We start from the raw sequence: 18974 nt of genomic DNA, 5'->3' as shown, positions 1-18974 counted from the left end.
GAACACAAAATGGTTCCTTTGGTCATGTGTTAATTATAAAATGGCTTTCATAACGTTGTTAGTTTTGACAATGGATACATTATAAAAATGGTCAAGTTAAACTAAGATCGAGCTACCCAATCTTACCTCCATCCTCCAGTCCTCTGGCATCATTCGCATATTCGAGGAGGATAGAAAGATTGTGGTTCGTGTCTCCGCTATTTCCACCCTTACTTCCCTCAGCAACCCAGGATGCAGCCCATCCAGACCGGGTGACCTTTCTACTGTGAGCACTGCTAACCTTGTTATTGTCTCCTCTTTATCTATTTTCATCCCCTCCAAATTCTCCACTTCCTCCTCCTTTACTGTGACATTTGCAGCATCCGTTTGTTTTGTGATGACAGATGAAATGTACTTAATTGGTACCTCAGCCACACCCTCTGCCTCCACAGGATCTCCGAATTGACCCACCCTTTCATTGACTGTCCATATGTTTGGTAAAAGACTTCAGTGTTCCCAGTTATGTGACCTGCTAATCTTTTCTCATACATCTTGCTGATCTCTTTGACTTTTTCAGCTCTCCTCTGTACTTTCTGTATTCTGCTTGTTTCTCTACTGCATATGAGTCCTCACATGATTTTTCAGTGAATGGTTTTTGAACTATTTTGTAAAAGGATTTAGTTTTGTAAATTTCTCCCTAGCTCCCCTCATGGTCAGGCAGAAAGTTTAACTGCTGTGTTTTCAAACAGCAACAGCTTTATTTGAAAAGCCATTATGACAGGATTCCGGGTTTTAATCCAGTCACAAATCTGGTTCTGATGTCTTGTGGCTCCAGCTGTCACATGACCTGTCAGAGGATGACCTCATAATTGACCCAGTCATGGAGCTGTGGGTTGATGTTTAAATTGTTTCAAGATAATTTTCCAGAAGGACAATCAAAATGAATCGATATATAAAAGGTAGATTTTGTGAATTTGTGCTCCCAGTGGAAATTCCTGCAGAGTCTGCTGGTTTTCATATCCCCAATTCCCCACAGGAAGCTCTGTGCTCGGAGTCTGTATTCACTACATCAACATTATACAGAATCATTTCATGGGAGACCCCAGTGTGAATTGTAGGCAGGTGGGTCAGTTTTAACTTTCAAAGTAACACAGAAGCAAAATACTGCAGATACTGGAAATCTGAAATAAAAACAGAAAATGATGGAAATACTCAGCAGGTCTGGCAGCATCTGTGGAGAGAGAAACAGAGTTAACGTTTCAGATCTGTGACCTTTCATCAGAACTGAGCTGAAATTGTCTGAGTGACTGAGATTGTGGAATCAATTTCAGGGTCAAAGACATTGTATTTGGTAAGGATAGGAAGATGGAGATTATTAAGTATAGTGCAAAATTATAGATGCTTTTACATTATTTTGATCAAAATTGATTTAAACTTTGTGCTCATGAATCCTATCTTTTGATCACAATGAAACTGATAACAATGGAAAAAGCAAGACTTGCATTTCACGACTTTTCAAGTGTAGTCACTCATCAGTACAATAGAGTACTCTGCAATAAAGATGTATAAGAGTCCCACCACACAACTGCCAGACGATGACCATCCCAAACAAGAAAGAATCTAACCATCTCCCTTTGACATTCAATGGCATTACCATCGCTGAATCCCCCACTATCAACAACCTGGGGGTTACCATTGAGCAGAAACTGAACTGCAGTAACCATATAAATATTATGGCTACAAGAGCAGGTCAGAGACTAGGAATCCTGCGGCAAGTAACTCACCTCCTGACTCCCCAAAGCCTGTACATTAGTCAGGGGTATGATGGAATACTCTCCACTTGTCTGGCTGGGTGCAGCTCCAACAATACTCAAGAAACTCAACAGGACAAAGCAGCCCGCTTGATTGGCACCCCATTTACAACTTTCATGCCCTCCATCACTGGCACACAGTGGCAGCAGTGTGTACCATCCACAAGATGCACTGCAGCAATGTGCCAAGGCTCCTTCGACAGCACCTTCCAAACCCGTGACCTTTATCACCAAAAGGACAAGGGCAGCAGATGCATGGGAACACCACAACCTGCAAGTTCCCCTCCAAGCCACACACTATCCTGAATTATAACTGTATCACCGTTCCTTCACTGTTGCTGGGTCAAAATCCTGGAACTCTCTTCATAACAGCAGTACATGGACTACAGTGGTTCAAGAAGGCAGCTCAGCACCACCTTCTCAAGGCAATTAGGGATGGATAATAAATGCTGGCCCAGCCAGCGACACCCACCTCCCATGAATGAATTAAAAAATGATAATATCCTGTAATCCTCCAAAGTAGAAAATACAGATGGAAATGAAAAATAATAAAACACAGTCAGCATGGATTTCACAAAGAAAGACTTGATTAACCTTATCTTGGAAAAATCAACAGCAAGAGTAATATAGCAGATGTAGAAGAGTTTAAGTTAATAAAGCCTCATCCATTTATGTGCTTGAACCATCAAATTGTGGGTGAACAAACAAACACACTAACTGACAGAGCTGCATGTTGTGCTTTCTAAATTACCCTAAAGTAGGGTGTTAATGAGTTAAATCTTCAGGTTGCTGCAACCAGAATAGCCATTGTCCACGATCAGTTTTACTGTTATAAATAAAGATGGAACATTCATTGTGAATCTATAGAAACAGTCTGGTCCTGCACACTGCAGACACATCCACGTCATCACCAACCAGCTCTCCTATAATTGGTGCAGTTATTTGACTTTGTCCCATTAGCTCCATGGAAATACTTTTAAAAGATTTTAAAATACAAGCAGTTTTGTTAATGTTCAGCCTTTGAGAAGAAATCATTCCCTGGCCACAGTGGAGACAGCATTGAATATAAAACAGTAGATTACCAGGTAACACAGTGAAAGCTGATCAGCTATTCTATAATTACTTACTTTTCTTACTTTTGCTCTTGCTATTCAGTTTTTCATCATTTTCAGCTCCTGACTGTGGATATTATTGTGATTAAATGTGAAAAGATGCACTGTGTCTCAGCCCCGGTATATTGGCTCTTTCTCTGTACAGTGCTGTATGCACTCAGATACTGACAGTGTCTCTCCCTCCCTCAACTTTCCAGCCCTGACGGTGCAGAAAGCGCTGCTCAAAGTTACACATTCTGACTGTTACAGTTGATTAGTGAGAGATTATTAACGTATCCTCCTGCAGCGCTGCCTCGGTTAATAACAGCAGATCTAAGTCACATTTCAGATACAGAAACAGACGCATCAATTATTCACTCTTTCCCAGAGTGTGTGAGGCCGGGACAAGCAGCAACATTCCAGCCCCACGCTCTGCAATTACCCAGCACCAGCAGAAAGCAGTGAATACAGATTCAATCAGTGGGTTAATGTCCATTACAGGGATGCAAGATTCCACGGCCCAGGACAAACATCCCCATATACCGAGAACAAGCTCAGGAAAACCCGGGGGAGTTAATATCCCAATCACTGAGCATTCCAGTAACATTGAACAAGTTCCTGAACTGAGTGAACCTTTCAAAGTACAGAAGTGATGACAAGGTCAAAAAGGTCTGAACAGTTGAGGTGACTGAGCGGTTTCAGCTTCTCTGTTCAGGTTGCAGCTTTCACTGGAGGCATGTGTTTAAATCCCACTTCTGACAACTTGATTTTCAGTTACTTTGCAGAGCTTCCTTGAAGGTTTGAGGTACAGTAAATACTGAGGAACTGTTTCTAACTGCTGAAAGGTCAATAACCGAAGGTTACAGATTTAAAGTGACTCACAAAACCAGAAGGAACTTGAGGAAAAATTCCTTTCTGCAACGTGTGGTTAGGATTTCAGTGATGTGGATAGATTGGAGAAGCTGGGGTTGTTCTCCTTAGAGAGGAGATTTGATAGAGGTGTTCACAATCATGAGGGGTCGTGACAGACCCGATAGAGAGAAACTGTTGGTAGAAGGATTGAGACTCAGGTAAAAGCTGTGGCTCAGTTGGTCACACTCACCTCGAAATCACAAGCTTCTGGGTTCAGATTTCACAGCTGACACTGCAGTGCAGCACTGAGGGTGTTGAAGGTGCTGCCTTTCAGGTGTGATGTTAAACCAAGACCTGGTCTGCATGTTTGGGTGAATGTAAAAGATCCCATGCTGCAATTTCAAACAAGTGAAGAGCAATTCTCCCTGGTGTTGTGATCAATATTTGCCCCTCAATCAGATCAGTTGGTCATTATCACATTGCTGTTTGTGGGTATTAGCTGCTGCATTTCTGACATTACAACAGTGATTACACTTCAAAAGTATTTCATTGTTTACAAAGTGCTTTGATATGTCCAGTGGTCTTGAAAGGTGCTATATAAATGCAAGTCTTTTCTTTCTTTATCACAACACATTGCAGTGTAAAAAATGGCTTTTCATGTCACCTCTGGTTCTTCTGCCAATCACCTGATATCTGTGTCCTCTGCTTACTGACCCTTTTACCACTGCAAACAGTTTCTCCTTATTTAAACTATTGAAAACCTCCATGATTTTGAACAAATGTGTCAAATCTCTTCTGAATTTTCTCTGCTGCAAGGAGAACAACCCCAGCTTCTCCAATCTCTCCACATAACTGAAATCCCTCACCCTGCTACCATTGTGGTAAATCTCTTTTTTATTCTTTCCTGGGATGTGGGCACTGCTGACACAATGTGATTCCTGTCAACGGAGCGGCCCGCTGACATCATCGGAGAGCGCCAAGCTGCTCATAGGCACAGCTACATCTTGCCAGGATTAAGTGGCACATGCACAGGATGATGTCATGGTTCAGCACCAACATCATCGCATATCCGCCCATGTTCCATCTTCGCACATTCACGCTGAAGTGTCATCGGGTATCCAGCCTCTCACTCAGCTGAAGGAAGCGGCTGAATGGGAGACTTTGAGGTTGGAGCTCTCCCCCCTCGGCCTTGACGCTTCTTCTCCTCAGCTGCTCGCTCTCCACCTCGCTGCTCCCCTGGATGATTGTTCTCCGTTCGCGTGACCCAGCTCTCCTGCCACTCGCTCCCAGCCCCCCAACCCCCACTCCAGCCATTAGCTCTAGGCCGTGCCATTTCCCTCCTCTTGGCCACTCGTTCTTCACTCCTACGTCACACGTTATGAGAGGTATCGATAGTGTAGATAGCCAGAGTCTGTTTCCCATGGCAGGGGTGACTAAAACTAGAGGGCATAGATTTAAGCTAAGAGGGAGGAGGTTTAAAGGGGGTCAAAGGGGTAAATTTTTCACAGAAAGAAGAGTGGGTATCTGGAATGAACTGCCTGGTGGAGGCAGGAACAGTAGTCACATTTAAGAGGCATCTGGACAGGTACTTGAATGAGCAAGGCATGGAGGGATATGGAATTAATGCAGGCAGGTCGGATTAGTATAGATAGGCATAATGTTCGGCATGGACGCGGTGGGCCGAAGGGCCTGGTTCTATGCTGTACGACTCTATGACTCTGTGACTCCTGTTAATTGTTTAATTATCCACCACCAGTCAGGTCTGGATGTGGCAGGACTGCAGAGCTTTGATCTGATCTGTTGATTGTGAGATTGCTTAGCTCTGTCTATTGCATGCTGCTTCCGCTATATGACATGCAAGTAATCCTGTGTTGCAGCTTCACCAGGTTGACACCTCATATTTAGGTCTGCTTGGTGCTGCTCCTGACATGCCCTCCTGCACACTTCATTGAACCACTCTTGCTCCCTTGGCTTGATGGTAATGGTAGAGTGAGGGATATGTCAGGCCAGGAGGGAACATATTGTGTTTAAATACAATTCTGCTGCTGCTGATGACCCACAGTGCCTCATGGATGCCCAGTTTTGAGCTGCCAGATCTGTTCATTTCTTCCCTCAGATATAATTGAAATAACAAAATTCTGAACAAATGCATGAACTAAATATAAAGGAGAGAGAAATAAATACTGACAAAATAGATGGCAGCATTTGGAAGGGAAAAAGATTTCAGTTTTATTATAGATGAGTGAGAGGAATTTCTCACACTTTGGGGCTTCTGTAAGTGGATTTACTGTATCAGAGTAGAAGTACTGTATCAGGCCTTGTTCGCTCAGTTGGTAGAGTATGAGACTTTTAATCTCAGGGTCTTGGATTTGATACCCTTGTTGTGTGGTTGTTCTTCCCTTTTTCAGTCTTCATCGGCAGAGAGTTCAAGGAGTGTTTGAAATTAAATTCAACAACATCATCAGATTTCAACGCCCCACCCCCGTCCCAGTGTAGTTGACAGGACCCACAACCTCTGCCCTCCCCCCTCCCCCCTCCCCCCCGTCCCAGTGTAGTTGACAGGACTCTCAACCTCTGCCTTCCCCCTTCCCCTCCCTCCCAGAACTGCGACAGGGTTCCCCTTGATCCAAGGTTGGCATATATTATCATTCAGGAGCAAGAAAAATCGAAAGGAACCTAACAAGAAAACCCAGTCTCCAGATGTGAGAATCTATAGATTTGCTTTGGGAAAGTGAATCAGAGCAGAATGAAGGGTGAACTGTCCGACTGCCCAGAAGAGATGAAGACACAGCTCAGTCAGCACGTTCCCCTGGTTTATGATGCTGGAACATTCCTCACACAGAAATTATTCAACCTGATGACAAACGTGCTTACAGCCGATAATTTATTAAGATAATTTTTTTTTGAGCTACAACACAAACAGCTACTCGACAATGTGGAAAATTGCCCAGGTGTGCCCTGTCCATAAAAAAAAAGCAGGACAAATCCAATCTGACCAATTACCGCCCCATCAGTCTACTATCAATCATCAGCAAAGTGATGGAAGATGTCATCAACAGTGATATCAATCACCACGCATTTAGCAATAAACTGCTCATCGATGCTCAGTTTAGATTCCGCCACGGCCTCTCAGATCCAGGCAAACATTTGGAAGCTGGAGTATAATGTGGGAAAATGTGAGGTTATTCACTTTGGTAGTAAGAACAGATAAATTAAATATTATTTAAATTGCGAGAGACTACAGAATGCTGCGGTATGGAAGGATCTGGGTGTCTTCGTACGTGAATCACAAAAAGTTAGCATGCAGGTAGAGCAAATAATTAGTAAGGCAAATGGAATTTTACCCATTATTACAAAGGGGAATGGAGTATAAAAGGAGAGAAGTCTTGCTACAAATGTACAGGGTGTTGGTGAAACCACACCTGGAGTACTGTGAACAGTTTTGGTCTCCTTATTTAAGGAGGGATATACTTGCATTGGAGGCAATTCAGAGAAAGAGGTGGGCAACTGTCTCTTCCCCGCCACAGCCACCTCGAGGGCATTGAGCGGAGGGGGTGAGACTTCGGGCGTGCAGGAAGGATCTGATGGGGAGGGCTCTTCTCACCACCAGCCAAGTTTCATCTTGGTGCTTGTGTGAAAGTTCTGGTGATGAGGCATTCCGCCAAATGACTTTGGCAGTTTGCTCGGAGAACCATCCGACTGGATCCACCACCTCCTTTTCCTGTAGGGCCTTGAGGACATTCCATGCAGACCACTACCTGAAGGATTGGTGGTCAAAGATGTTTTTCCACAGAAACTTTCCCACGAAGGATAGGTGGTACGGCACAGTCCAACTGGATGGAGCATTCCGCGGCAATGTGACCAGGCCCATCCTTCACAACGCTGGGGACAGATAGAACCTCAGCACGTAGTGACACTTGGAGATTGTGCACGTGGAATCTGCGCACAGCTTGATGCAGCTGCACACGAAGGTAGTCATCAGGATGAGGGCGACGTTGGGTACATTTTTCCCGCCCTTATCCAGGGGTTTGAAGATCGTGTCCCTCCAGACCTGGTCCATTTTGGAACCCCATATGAAGCGGAAAATGGCTCGGGTGATCGCCACAGCGCAGGAGTGGCGTATGGGCCAGAACTGCACCACGTACAGCAACGTGAGCGCCTCGCACCTGATCACCAGGTTCTTACCCACAATGGAGAGAGATCGCTGCTCCCACATGCTCAGCTTATGGTGTATCCTGGCTACTCGCTACTTCCAGGTTTTGGTGCACGCCCCGGCCCTTCCGAACCATATCCCCAGCAACTTCAGGTAGTCTGACCTGACGGCGAAGGGGACAAAGGATCGGTCAGCCCAGTTCCCAAAGAACATGGCCTCGCTCTTGCCGTGGTTAACTTTGGCTACCGAGGCGAGTTCGAACTGGTCGCAGATGCTGATCAGTCTGCGAACGGACAGCGGATCCGAGCAAAAGACGGCGACGTCATCCAGGTACAGGGAAGTTTTAACCTGAGTGACTCCACTGCCTCGGATTGTAACACCTCCCTTATGCTTGCATCCTTCCTAATAGACTCAGCAAAGGGTTCAATACAGCAAACAAACAAGACAGAGGAGAGAGGACTGCCCTGTCTGTCTTTGCAAAGCAGGTGCAGAAAAAGATGCAGTGGTTTTTATCGCAGTTCATCCCAAGCAGCTGTGTAACACAGGAGTCTGTGCTCCACAGGCTGTTCTCAGGGATGCACACCGAGATAAACATCAACTGCTGCTGGAGGACTATCAATTCGGTGAAAGACACCCTTTGGTCTGCCCGAAACTTTCTGGTCTTCCAGCGCAAAGAGTTGTTCACGACCTAATGTTGCAGACTGGCACATTCCAAGGTCCAAGACTACGTGCTGAGGGACGCACTACAGCTTGGGGCAAAGGTTCACTGGGGAAGACCACTGTGTAAGGTACCCCCACGAAGGTGAACTGAGGGACTGGATCCATGGAAATCCCCTCGGGCTGTATCCAGAAAATATTTCTCCGCCTCCAGGCTCACTTCTTTTGACCAGGAGTCCTCCTCCCGACCAGCAGACCCATTCACCCACCTCCAGCATTCTCCCTCTACCTGGACCCCTCCCCCTGGCCACTTACCCACTCTTGATCTCTTCATTGAAAACTGTCGGCTGGACATTTGTCATCTCAATTTCTCTGCCCCCCTCACTCACTCTAACCTGTCCCCCTCTGATCTTGATGCACTCCGTTCTCTCAGGTCTAACCCCGACATGGTCATCAAACCTGCAGACAAGGGTGGTGCTGTTGTTGTATGGCGTACCGACCTCTACCTTGCAGAGGTTCAGCGCCAACTCACAGACACCTCTTCCTACCTCCCTCTGGACCATGACCCCATCGGCGAATATCAAGCCACCATCCAAAGGACTGTCACTGACCTCATCTCCTCTGGAGATCTTCCCTCTACAGCTTCCAACCTCATAGTCCCGCAACCCCGGACAGCCCGCTTCCACCTCCTTCCCACAATCCACAAACGGGAATGTCCCGGCAGACCCATTGTGTCAGCTTGCTCCTGCCCCACTGAACTTATTTCTTCCCATCTTGACTCTATCTTTTCTCCGCTGGTCCAGTCTCTTCCCACCTACATCCGTGACTCTTCTGACGCCTTACGTCATTTTGACAATTTCCAGTTTCCTGGTCCCAACCTCCTCCTCTTTACTATGGACGTCCAATCCCTCTGCACCTCCATCCCCCACCAGGATGGTTTGAGGGCTCTCCGCTTCTTCGTGGAACAGAGGCCCAACCAGTCCCCATCCACCACCACCCTCCTCCGCCTGGCTGAACTTGTTCTCACATTGAACAACTTCTCCTTCAACTCCACGCACTTCCTTCAAGAAAAAGGTGTCGCTATGGGTACCCGCATGGGTCCTAGTTATGCCTATCTTTTTGTGGGATATGTCGAGCATTCTTTGTTCCAGTCCTACTCAGTCCCCCTCCCCCAACTCTTTTTCCGGTATATTGATGACTGCATCGGTGCTGTTTCCTACTCCCGCCCCGAACTGGGAAACTTTATCAACTTTGCTTCCAATTTCCACTCTTCTCTCACCCTTACATGGTCCATCTCTGATACTTCCCTTCCCTTCCTCGACTTCTCTGTCTCCATCTCTGGGGATAGGTTGTCTACTAATATCCATTATAAGCCCACCGACTCCCACAGCTACCTCGACTACACTTCTTCACACCCTACCTCCTGTAAGGGCTCCATTCCATTCTCCCAGTTTCTCCGTCTTCGACTCATCTGCTCTGATGATGCTACCTTCCATGACGGTGCTTCTGGTATGACCTCCTTTTTCCTCAACGGAGGAATCCCCCCCCCCCCCTGTTGTTGACAGGGCCCTCAACCGTGTCTGGCCCATTTCCCGTACCTCTGCCCTCAACCCTTCCCCTCCCTCCCAGAAACATGACAGGGTTCCCTTTGTCCTCACTTTCCACCCCATCAGCCTCCATATCCAAAGGATCATCCTCTGCCATTTCCGCCACCTCCAGCGTGATGCCACTACCAAACGCATCTTCCCCTCCCTTCCCCTGTCAGCATTCCGAAGGGATTGTTCCCTCCGCGACAATCTGGTCCACTCCTCCATTACCCCCACCATCTCGTCCCCATCCCATGGCACCTTCCCCTGCAATCGCAGGAGGTGTAATACCTGCCCATTTACCTCCTCTCTCCTCACTATCCCAGGCCCCAAATACTCCTTTCAGGTGAAGCAGCGATTTACTTGTACTTCTTTTGATGTAGTATACTGTATTCGCTGCTCACAATGTGGTCTCCTCTATGTTGGGGAGACCAAGCGCAGACTGGGTGACCGTTTTGCGGAACACCACCGCTCAGTCCGCAAGCAGGACCCTGAGCTTCCGGTTTCTTGCCTTTTCAACACTCCCCCCTGCTCTCATGCTCACATCTCTGTCCTGGGATTGCTGCAGTGTTCCAGTGAACATCAACGCAAGCTCGAGGAACAGCATCTCATCTTCCGATTAGGCACACTACAGCCTGCCGGACTGAACATGGAGTTCAATAATTTCAGAGCATGACAGCCCCCCATTTTACTTTCATTTTTAGTTGTTTTTTCTTTTTTCTTCTTTTTTGCTTTTTTACATTTTTTACAACCTTTTATATTGCATTTATTTCATTTCATCTTAGTTTATTCAGTTTGCTAACCCACTGTTTTTTTTCAGGTTTGCACTTGCTGCTGTTCAATATTCAGTCCGTTAACACCTATTCTGTACTAATGCTTTGTCTTTCAACACACCGTTAACATATTGTTTGCCTTTGCTCCATGACCTTTTGGTCAGCTATGTGGCCTTGTCCAAGCTGCACCTTCTCCTTTGTTATCTCTTGCCCCACCCCCACCTCACTTGCTTATAACCTGTGACATTTTTAATATTTGTCAGTTCCGAAGAAGGGTCAGTGACCCGAAACGTTAACTCTGCTTCTCTTTCCACAGATGCTGCCAGATCTGCTGAGTGGTTCCAGTATTTCTTGTTTTTATTCCAGAAAATATTTGTTTGCTGCAAAAAGTACATGGCAGGTAAAATGAAATGGAAGGGTTGTGAGACAATTCATTCCTGTACTGAAGGAAACTGATCTCCTTTGCAATCTTTGTATTGTTGACTTGGTGCTGTTTTTGAACTGTTTTGTAATGTATCTTTTTATAATTTTTTTAACGAATAAAGTATATGTTGGAAATTTAAAAAAAAGTTCAGAGAAGGTTCACTGGATTTATTCCTGTGATGAAGGGGTTGTCTTGTGAGGAGGATTGAGCAGGTTGGACCTATACTGATTGGAGTTTAGGAACATGAGAGGTGATCGTATTGAGACATATAAGATTCTGAAGGGTCTTGACAGGGTAGATGCTGAGAGGATGTTTCCCCTCGTGGTGGAATCTAGAACTAGGGGACACAGTTTCAGAATTAGGGATTTTCCATTTAAGAAGGAAATGAGGAGGAATTTCTTCTCTCAGACAGTCGTTCATCTTTGGATTTTTATCTACAAGGAAGTCAAGGGTTATGGGGGGCAGGCAAGAAAGTGGGGTTGATGCCATGATCAGATCATCCATGATCCTATTGAATGGCGGAGAAGGCTCGAGGGGACAAATGTCCTCCTCCTGCTACTATTTCTGTTCTTATGATCTCATTGCAGCTTGTTCCAAATAGAGACAAAAGAGTGGAATTCCAGAGGAGAGGTGAGAGTAATTACCCTTGAGTGAGTGTGGCATCAAGGATCCCTAGCAAAATTGAAATCAATGGGAATCAGGGGAAAACTGTCCACTTGTTGGAGTCTTAGCTAGCACAAAGCAAGATGATTATGGTTGGTGGAGGCCGATCATCTCAATCCAGGACATTGCCTCAGGTGTTTCTCAGGGTAGTGTCCTAGGCTCAACCATCCTCAGCTGTTTTATTAATGAGTTTCCCCTCAACTTAAGTCAGAAGTGGGAATGTTAGGTGATGATTCACAACTCCTCAGATACTGAAGCAGTCCATGTCCGCAAGCAGCGAGACCTGAACAACATTCAGGCTTGAGCTGATAAGTGATAAGCGACTTGGTTGCCACAAAAGTGCCACGCAGTGAACATCTCCAATGAGAGAGAATCAAACCATCTACCTTTTAATACTCAGCAGCATTATCATCACTGAATCCCTCACCATCGACATCTTGGGGGTTACCATTGACCAGAAACTAAACTGGACCAGTCACATCTATGCTGCGGCTTTTAGCGTAGGTCAGAAATTGGGAATTCTGCAGCAAGTATCTCACCTCCTGACATGCCAAAGCCTGTCGATTATCTACAAGGCACAAGTCAGGAGTGTGATGGAATACTCTCCACTTTTCTGGACAGCTGCAGCTCCAACAACACATAAAGAGCTCAATACCACCCAGGACAAAGCAGTCCTCTTCATCGGTACCTCACCCAGCACTTTAAACATTCACTCCCTCCACCACCAGAGCACAGTGGCAGCAGTGTGTACCACCTGCAAGATGCACTGCAGTAACTCGCTAAGTAACGTTCGACAGCACCATCCAAACCCGTGATCACTACCACCTCGAAGGACAAGGGCAGCAGATGCATGGGAACACCACCACCTGCAGGTTCACCTCCAAGTCACTCACCATCATGACTTGGAACTATATCACCATTTCTTCACTGTTGCTGGGTCAAAATCCTGGAACTCCCTCCACAATAGCACTGTGGGTGTTCCTACACCACATTGACTGCAGCAGTTCAAGAAGGCAGCTCCCCACCACATTCTCAAGGGCAATTAGGGATGGACAATAAATGCTAGCCTTGCCAGCGATACTCACACCCAAGAATGAATAAAAAACAAATCATTCTCCACAGATTCCCCACAATCCAGGCTTGGACATTTACTTCAGGAGCACAGAGCTTTATATAACTACAACATGAGTTCCAATCTTCAGATTCCATTAGCCTTTCACATTATTTTCTGCCAGTCCACTAGCTTTTAGTGATTCAGCACTCGGGTCTCTGCTTCTCCAGTTTCTAACATCTCACCCCTTATAAAAAACACTCTGATCTATCTTTCGTAGGTCCGAGATGACCCCACATTTTAAACTCCATCTGCCAAAGCATTGCTCACTCACTTAATCTATCAAGAAGATTTGAAAATAAATTTCTTGCCAAAGGATAATGTTCTGCTTCTGCTCCCTTGCCATTTGCTTTTCCCATTAGTATTTCATTTGGTGCAAATCCAGAGAAAGTAAAGATGGAAGGCAGGAAGGAGGGGAAAATCTTGCTCCTTTTCGTGATCCCTATTTGATCTTCATTCCAGTCCAATTTGGGTGAAGAATTCCGATTGTCTGTCTCAATTTTAATAAAGGATAAACAATTCTGGAATCACCAGCGAGATATTGACAAGAACATGTTTCCAGGCCAACGTTCCACAAAAGCTCCCCCACAACAATGTACTAGACACTTCATGAACTAACGACAAAATTGGGATCCGAACCCACACATGCAAAGCAAAATGCATGAGCACGCCACCGTCATAACCTCTCGACCACCTTGTCAGCTGTTTGGACAGTACAGATACTGGCTGTGCAGCCAGATGTGCAATGATGGAAATGCAGCTTCTGTAAGTAAATGAAATTTCCATCACATCAGGTCATGGCCTGTTGGGAATGGAGCGGTGTGAAACATTTCCAGACCATGTCCAACACGTTTCTACTCAGTGTGAAAACCCACCACGGAAAGACTGGAACATACAATCATATCATCACATCATGATTAACATCACTCAGACACCTGAACCATGAGGTCACTGACGAAGTCATGATGAGCGAATTTCTCATGAAATGACAACTGAACTGACTGACTGGAAGAATTGCTTTAATTCCACATGATCAGAGAGGCACAGTCTCATATAAATGAAACGTTACAATTCTAAACTGGGTGCAGGAGCAGAGAGACAATGTACACCAATGTCAGAAGGATTGAAAAGGTAGCTAAGAGCAAACAGGACACTTGGCTTTATTAATAGAGGCACAGAGTAAAAACATATAAGTTATGCTAAACCTTTATAGAATACTGGGAATGAATGGCCTCTTCCTACACCTCCACAGAAAGCTTCCATTCCAGGTTTACTCACACTCATCAGGATCACTCTCCACAGATCCTGCCACTCCAGGCTCGGACACCCACTTCAGGATCACTCTCCACAGATTCTTCCCTCGAGGCTCAGACACCCTCTTCAGAATCACTCTCCAGACATCCCGCCGCTCCACACACGGATATCTCCCTCAGGATCCGATCAAGGAATGTTGCTTGTCACTTATCAGCTCAAGCCTGAATGTTGTTCAGGTCTTGCTGCTTGCAGGCACAGACTGCTTCAGTATCTGAGGAGTTGTGAATCATCAGCGAACATTCCCACTTCTGACTTATGTTGAAGAGAAAGCCATCAATGAAACAGCTGAGAATGGTTGGGCCTCGGACACTGCCCTGAGAAACTAGGTATCCAGTCATGAATGGTGGTGGACAATTAAATAACGAACCAGATGAGGAGGGCCCAAAAACATTCCTATCCTCAATGTTGGTGGAGCCGAGCACGTCAGTGCAAAAGGTGAAGCTGGGGCATTTGAAACCATCTTCAGTCAGAAATTGCTCAGTGGATGATTCATCTCGGCCTCTTGAGGTCCCCAGCATCACAGCTTCCAGTTTTCAGCCAATTTGCTTCACTCCACATAATGGCAAGAAACAGCTGAAGGCACTCGATACAGCAAAGACTATGGGCCCTAACAACATTCCGGCTCTAGTACTGAAGACTTGTGCTCCAGAACTAGCTGCACCCTCAGCCAAGCTGTTCCAGTAGAGCTACAACACAGGCATCGACTTGACAATGTGGAAAATTGTCCAAGTGTGCCCTCTCCATAAAAAAAATGCAGGACAAATCCAATCTGACCAATTGCCACCCCATCAGTCTACTATCAATCATCAGCAAAGTGATGGAAGATGTCACCAACAGTGCTATCAAGCACCACACACTTAGCAATAATCTGATCATCGATGCTCAGTTTAGGTTCTGCCAGGGTCTCTCAGCTCCAGGAAATAATTTGGCAGATAGCGTAGAATGTGGGAAAATGTGAGGTTATCCACTTTGGCAGGAAGAATAGAAAAGAAAAAGATTATTTAAATTGTGAGAGATTACAGAATGCTGCGGTGTAGAAGGATCTGGGTGTCCTCGTACATGAATCGCAAAAAGTTACCATGCAGGTACAGCAAATAATTAGGAAGGCAAATGGAATGTTACCCTTTATTGCAAGGGGAATGGAGTATAAAAGTAGAGAAGTCTTGCTACAAATGTACATGGTGCTGATGAAACCACACCTGGAGTACTGTGTACAGTTTTTGTCTCTTTATTTAAGGAGGGAGATACTTGCATTGGAGGCAGTTGAGAGAAGGTTCATTGGATTGATTCCTGTGATGAAGGTGTTGTCTTATGAGGAAAGCTGAGTAGGATGGACCGATACTCATTGGAGTTGAGAAAAATGAAAGGAGAACGTATTGAGACATAAAAGATTCTGAGGGGGCTTGACAGGGTAGATGCTGAGAGGATGTTTCCCCTCGTGGTGGAATCTAGAACTAGGGGACACAGTTTCAGATTTAGGGGTTTTTCATTTAAGAAGGAATTTCTTCTCTCAGAGGGTCATTAATCTTTGGAATTCTTTACCGCAGAGAGCAGTGGAGGCTGGGTCATTGAATGTCTTCAAGATTTTTATCTACAAGATAGCCAAGGGTTATGTGGGCAGGCAAGAAAGTGGGGTTGAGGTCATGATCAGGTCAGCCATGATCCTATTGAATGGCGGAGCAAGCTCGAGCAGCCAAATGGCCTACTCCTGCTATTAGTTCTTCTGATCTTATGTTCGTATGATCACATTGCAGCTTGGTCCAAGCAGAGACGAAAGAGTGGAATTCCAGAGGAGAGGTGAGAGTGATTACCCTTGAGTGAGTGTGGCATCAAGGATCCCCAGCAAAATTGAAATCAATGGGAATCAGGGGGAAAACTCTCCACTTGTTGAAGTCATACCTCGCCCAAAACAAGATGTTGTGGTTCGTGGAGGCCAATCATCTCAGCCCAAGACATTGCCTCAGGAGTTTCTCAGGGTAGTGTCCGAGACCCAAACATCCCAGCTGTTTCATTGACGACTTTCTCTTCAACATAAGTCAGAAGTGGGAATATTAGATGATGACTCACAACTCTTCAGATACTGAAGCAGTCTGTGCCTGCAAGCAGCAAGACCTGAACAACATTCAGGCCTGAGCTGATAAGTGACAAGCAACCTTCTGGCCACACAAGTGCCAAGCAGTGAACATCTCCAATGAGAGAGAAAAAAAAATCTACCTTTTGATATTCAGAAGTATTATCATCGTTAAATCCCCCACCATCAACATCTTGACCAGAAACGTAACTGGACCAGTCACATCTATGCTGTGGCTATAAGCGCAGGTCAGAGATTACGAATTCTGCAGCGAGTATCTCACCTCCTGACACCCCAAATCCTGTCCACCATCTACAAGGCACAAGTCAGGAGTGTGATGGAATACATCCCACTCAACAACACTCAAGAAGCTCAACACCATCCAGGACAAAGCAGCGCACTTGATCGGCACTTCACCCGCCACCTTGAACATTCAATCCCTCCACAACCAGTAAACAATGGCTGCAGTGTGTACCATCTCCATATGCACTGCAGCAACTCGCCAAGTATCCTTCAACAGCACCTTCCAAACTCGTGACCACTACCACCTCAAAGGACAAGGGCAGCAGATGCATGGGAACTCACTACCTGCAGGTTCCCCTCCAAGTCACTCACCATCCTGACTTGGAACAATATAGCCATTTCTTCGCTGTTGTTGGGTCACAATCCTGGAACTCCCTCCCCAATAGCACTGTGGGTGTTCCTGCACCATATGGACTGCATCAGTTCAAGAAGGCAGCTCTCCACCACCTTCTCAACGGCAATAGGAATGGGTAATAAATGCTAGCCTTATCAGCGATACTCACACCCAAGAATGAATAAAAACCAAATCACTCTCCACAGATTCCCCACAATCTGGGCTTGGACATTTACTTCAGGAGCACAGAGCTTTATATCACTGCAACATGAGTTCCAATCTTCATATTCTGTTCACTTTTCACATTATTTTCTACCAGTCCACTAGCTTTTATTAATTCAGTATTCGGGTCTCTGCTCCTCCGCCGTTTCTAACATCGCACCTCATACAAAAAAGCACTCTGATCTAAAGTAGGTAGTAGATGACACCTCATTTTAAACACCATCTGCCAAAGCATTGCTCACTCACTTAATCTATCAAGAAGATTTGAAAATAAATTTCTTGCCAAAGGATAATTTTCTGCATCTGCTCCCTCGCCATTTTATTTTCCCATTTGTCTTTCACTTGGTGCAAATCCAGAGAAAGTAAAGATGGAAGGAAGGTGGGGAGGAAAAATCCTGCTCCGTTTCGTGATCCCTATTTGATCTTCATTCCAGTGCAGTTTGGGTGAAGAATTCCAATTGTCTGTCTCAATTTTAATAAAGTATAACCAATTCTGGAATCACTGTCTGGACATTGACAAGAACAGGTTTCGAGGCTGACTTTACACATAAACCATACACTGAACAGTTCATAAACTAGCGACAAGGATGGGATTCAAACCCACGTGTGCAGAGCACAAGGGATTAGCAGTCCATCGCCTTAACCTCTCCGCCACCTTGTCAGTTGCATAGACATAGCTGTCACCTTCAGCACAGATTCTGGCTGTGCAGCCAGCTGTGTAATGATGGAAATATATCTTCTGTCAGTAAATGAAGTTGGGAATGGAGCGGTGTGAAACATTTCCAGACCATGTCCAACACGTTTCTACTCAGTGTGAAAACCCACCACGGAAAGACTGGAACATACAATCATTTCATCACATCATGATTAACATCACTCAGACACCTGAACCATTAGGTCACTGACGAAGTCATGATGACCGAATTTCTCATGAAATGACAACTGAACTAACTGACTGGAAGAAATGCTTTAACTTCACATGATCAGCGAGGCACAGCCTCAGGCCGACTTGTCGGGTGGTGGAAACAGATATCACTGCTTCTGATCTTCACCAGAACAGAGAGTGAGATGTAACATTGATCATCAAACAGACTGTGAGAGAATACAACAGAATAAAACAAATGGAGAGACACTGTGGAATAACAAATAGATTTGATTGGAATGTTGAAATTTTGATTGGAATGGATAAAACACCAGAAACAGCAGATTAAATTGGGATTCTCATCATGATATTGATCTGGGACAGAAAAGAGAAACTGATGGAAAGAAGAGAAGAAGGAAGAAAAGAAAGGATGGAGCTGTTCAATTTTTTCAGTTTTTTCACTCGCCCATCAAAGCTGATAAAAAACGTTGCAAATAACAGAGAATTTCACCAAAAAGGGAGATTAAATGTTGCTGAAACCTTGGATTGAATAATGCCCCAACAGATCATCTGTTTAACTGTCTCCTCACTGGGGGATTTCAATCAGAGAGTAATATTATTCTCTACTTTTTTTGTTAATTGGTCCCAGAACTGTGACTTGGAATTAATATCTGTGTTCCGACTCCTGAATAATAAAATTGTGAGTTTCTCGATATTTTCTGGACACAGTTCCTGCTGAAAGAACTAAGAACTCTTTCTAATTTACAC

General features: G+C 45.2%; 1 non-coding gene across 1 annotated transcript; it reads right to left on the bottom strand.

The window, feature by feature from the left end:
• Positions 1–17923: 17923 nt before the first annotated feature.
• Positions 17924–18005, bottom strand: trnas-gcu (transfer RNA serine (anticodon GCU)). Its single transcript has one exon. It is a non-coding gene; the product is annotated as a tRNA-Ser (tRNA).
• Between the last annotated feature and the right edge of the window lie 969 nt (positions 18006–18974).

The sequence above is a fragment of the Heterodontus francisci genome, unplaced genomic scaffold (genome assembly GCF_036365525.1).
Source record: "Heterodontus francisci isolate sHetFra1 unplaced genomic scaffold, sHetFra1.hap1 HAP1_SCAFFOLD_43, whole genome shotgun sequence".
Taxonomy (NCBI): Eukaryota; Metazoa; Chordata; class Chondrichthyes; order Heterodontiformes; family Heterodontidae; genus Heterodontus; species Heterodontus francisci.
Note: the sequence above shows the minus strand (reverse complement) of the source record. Positions and strands in the feature narration are given on the sequence as shown.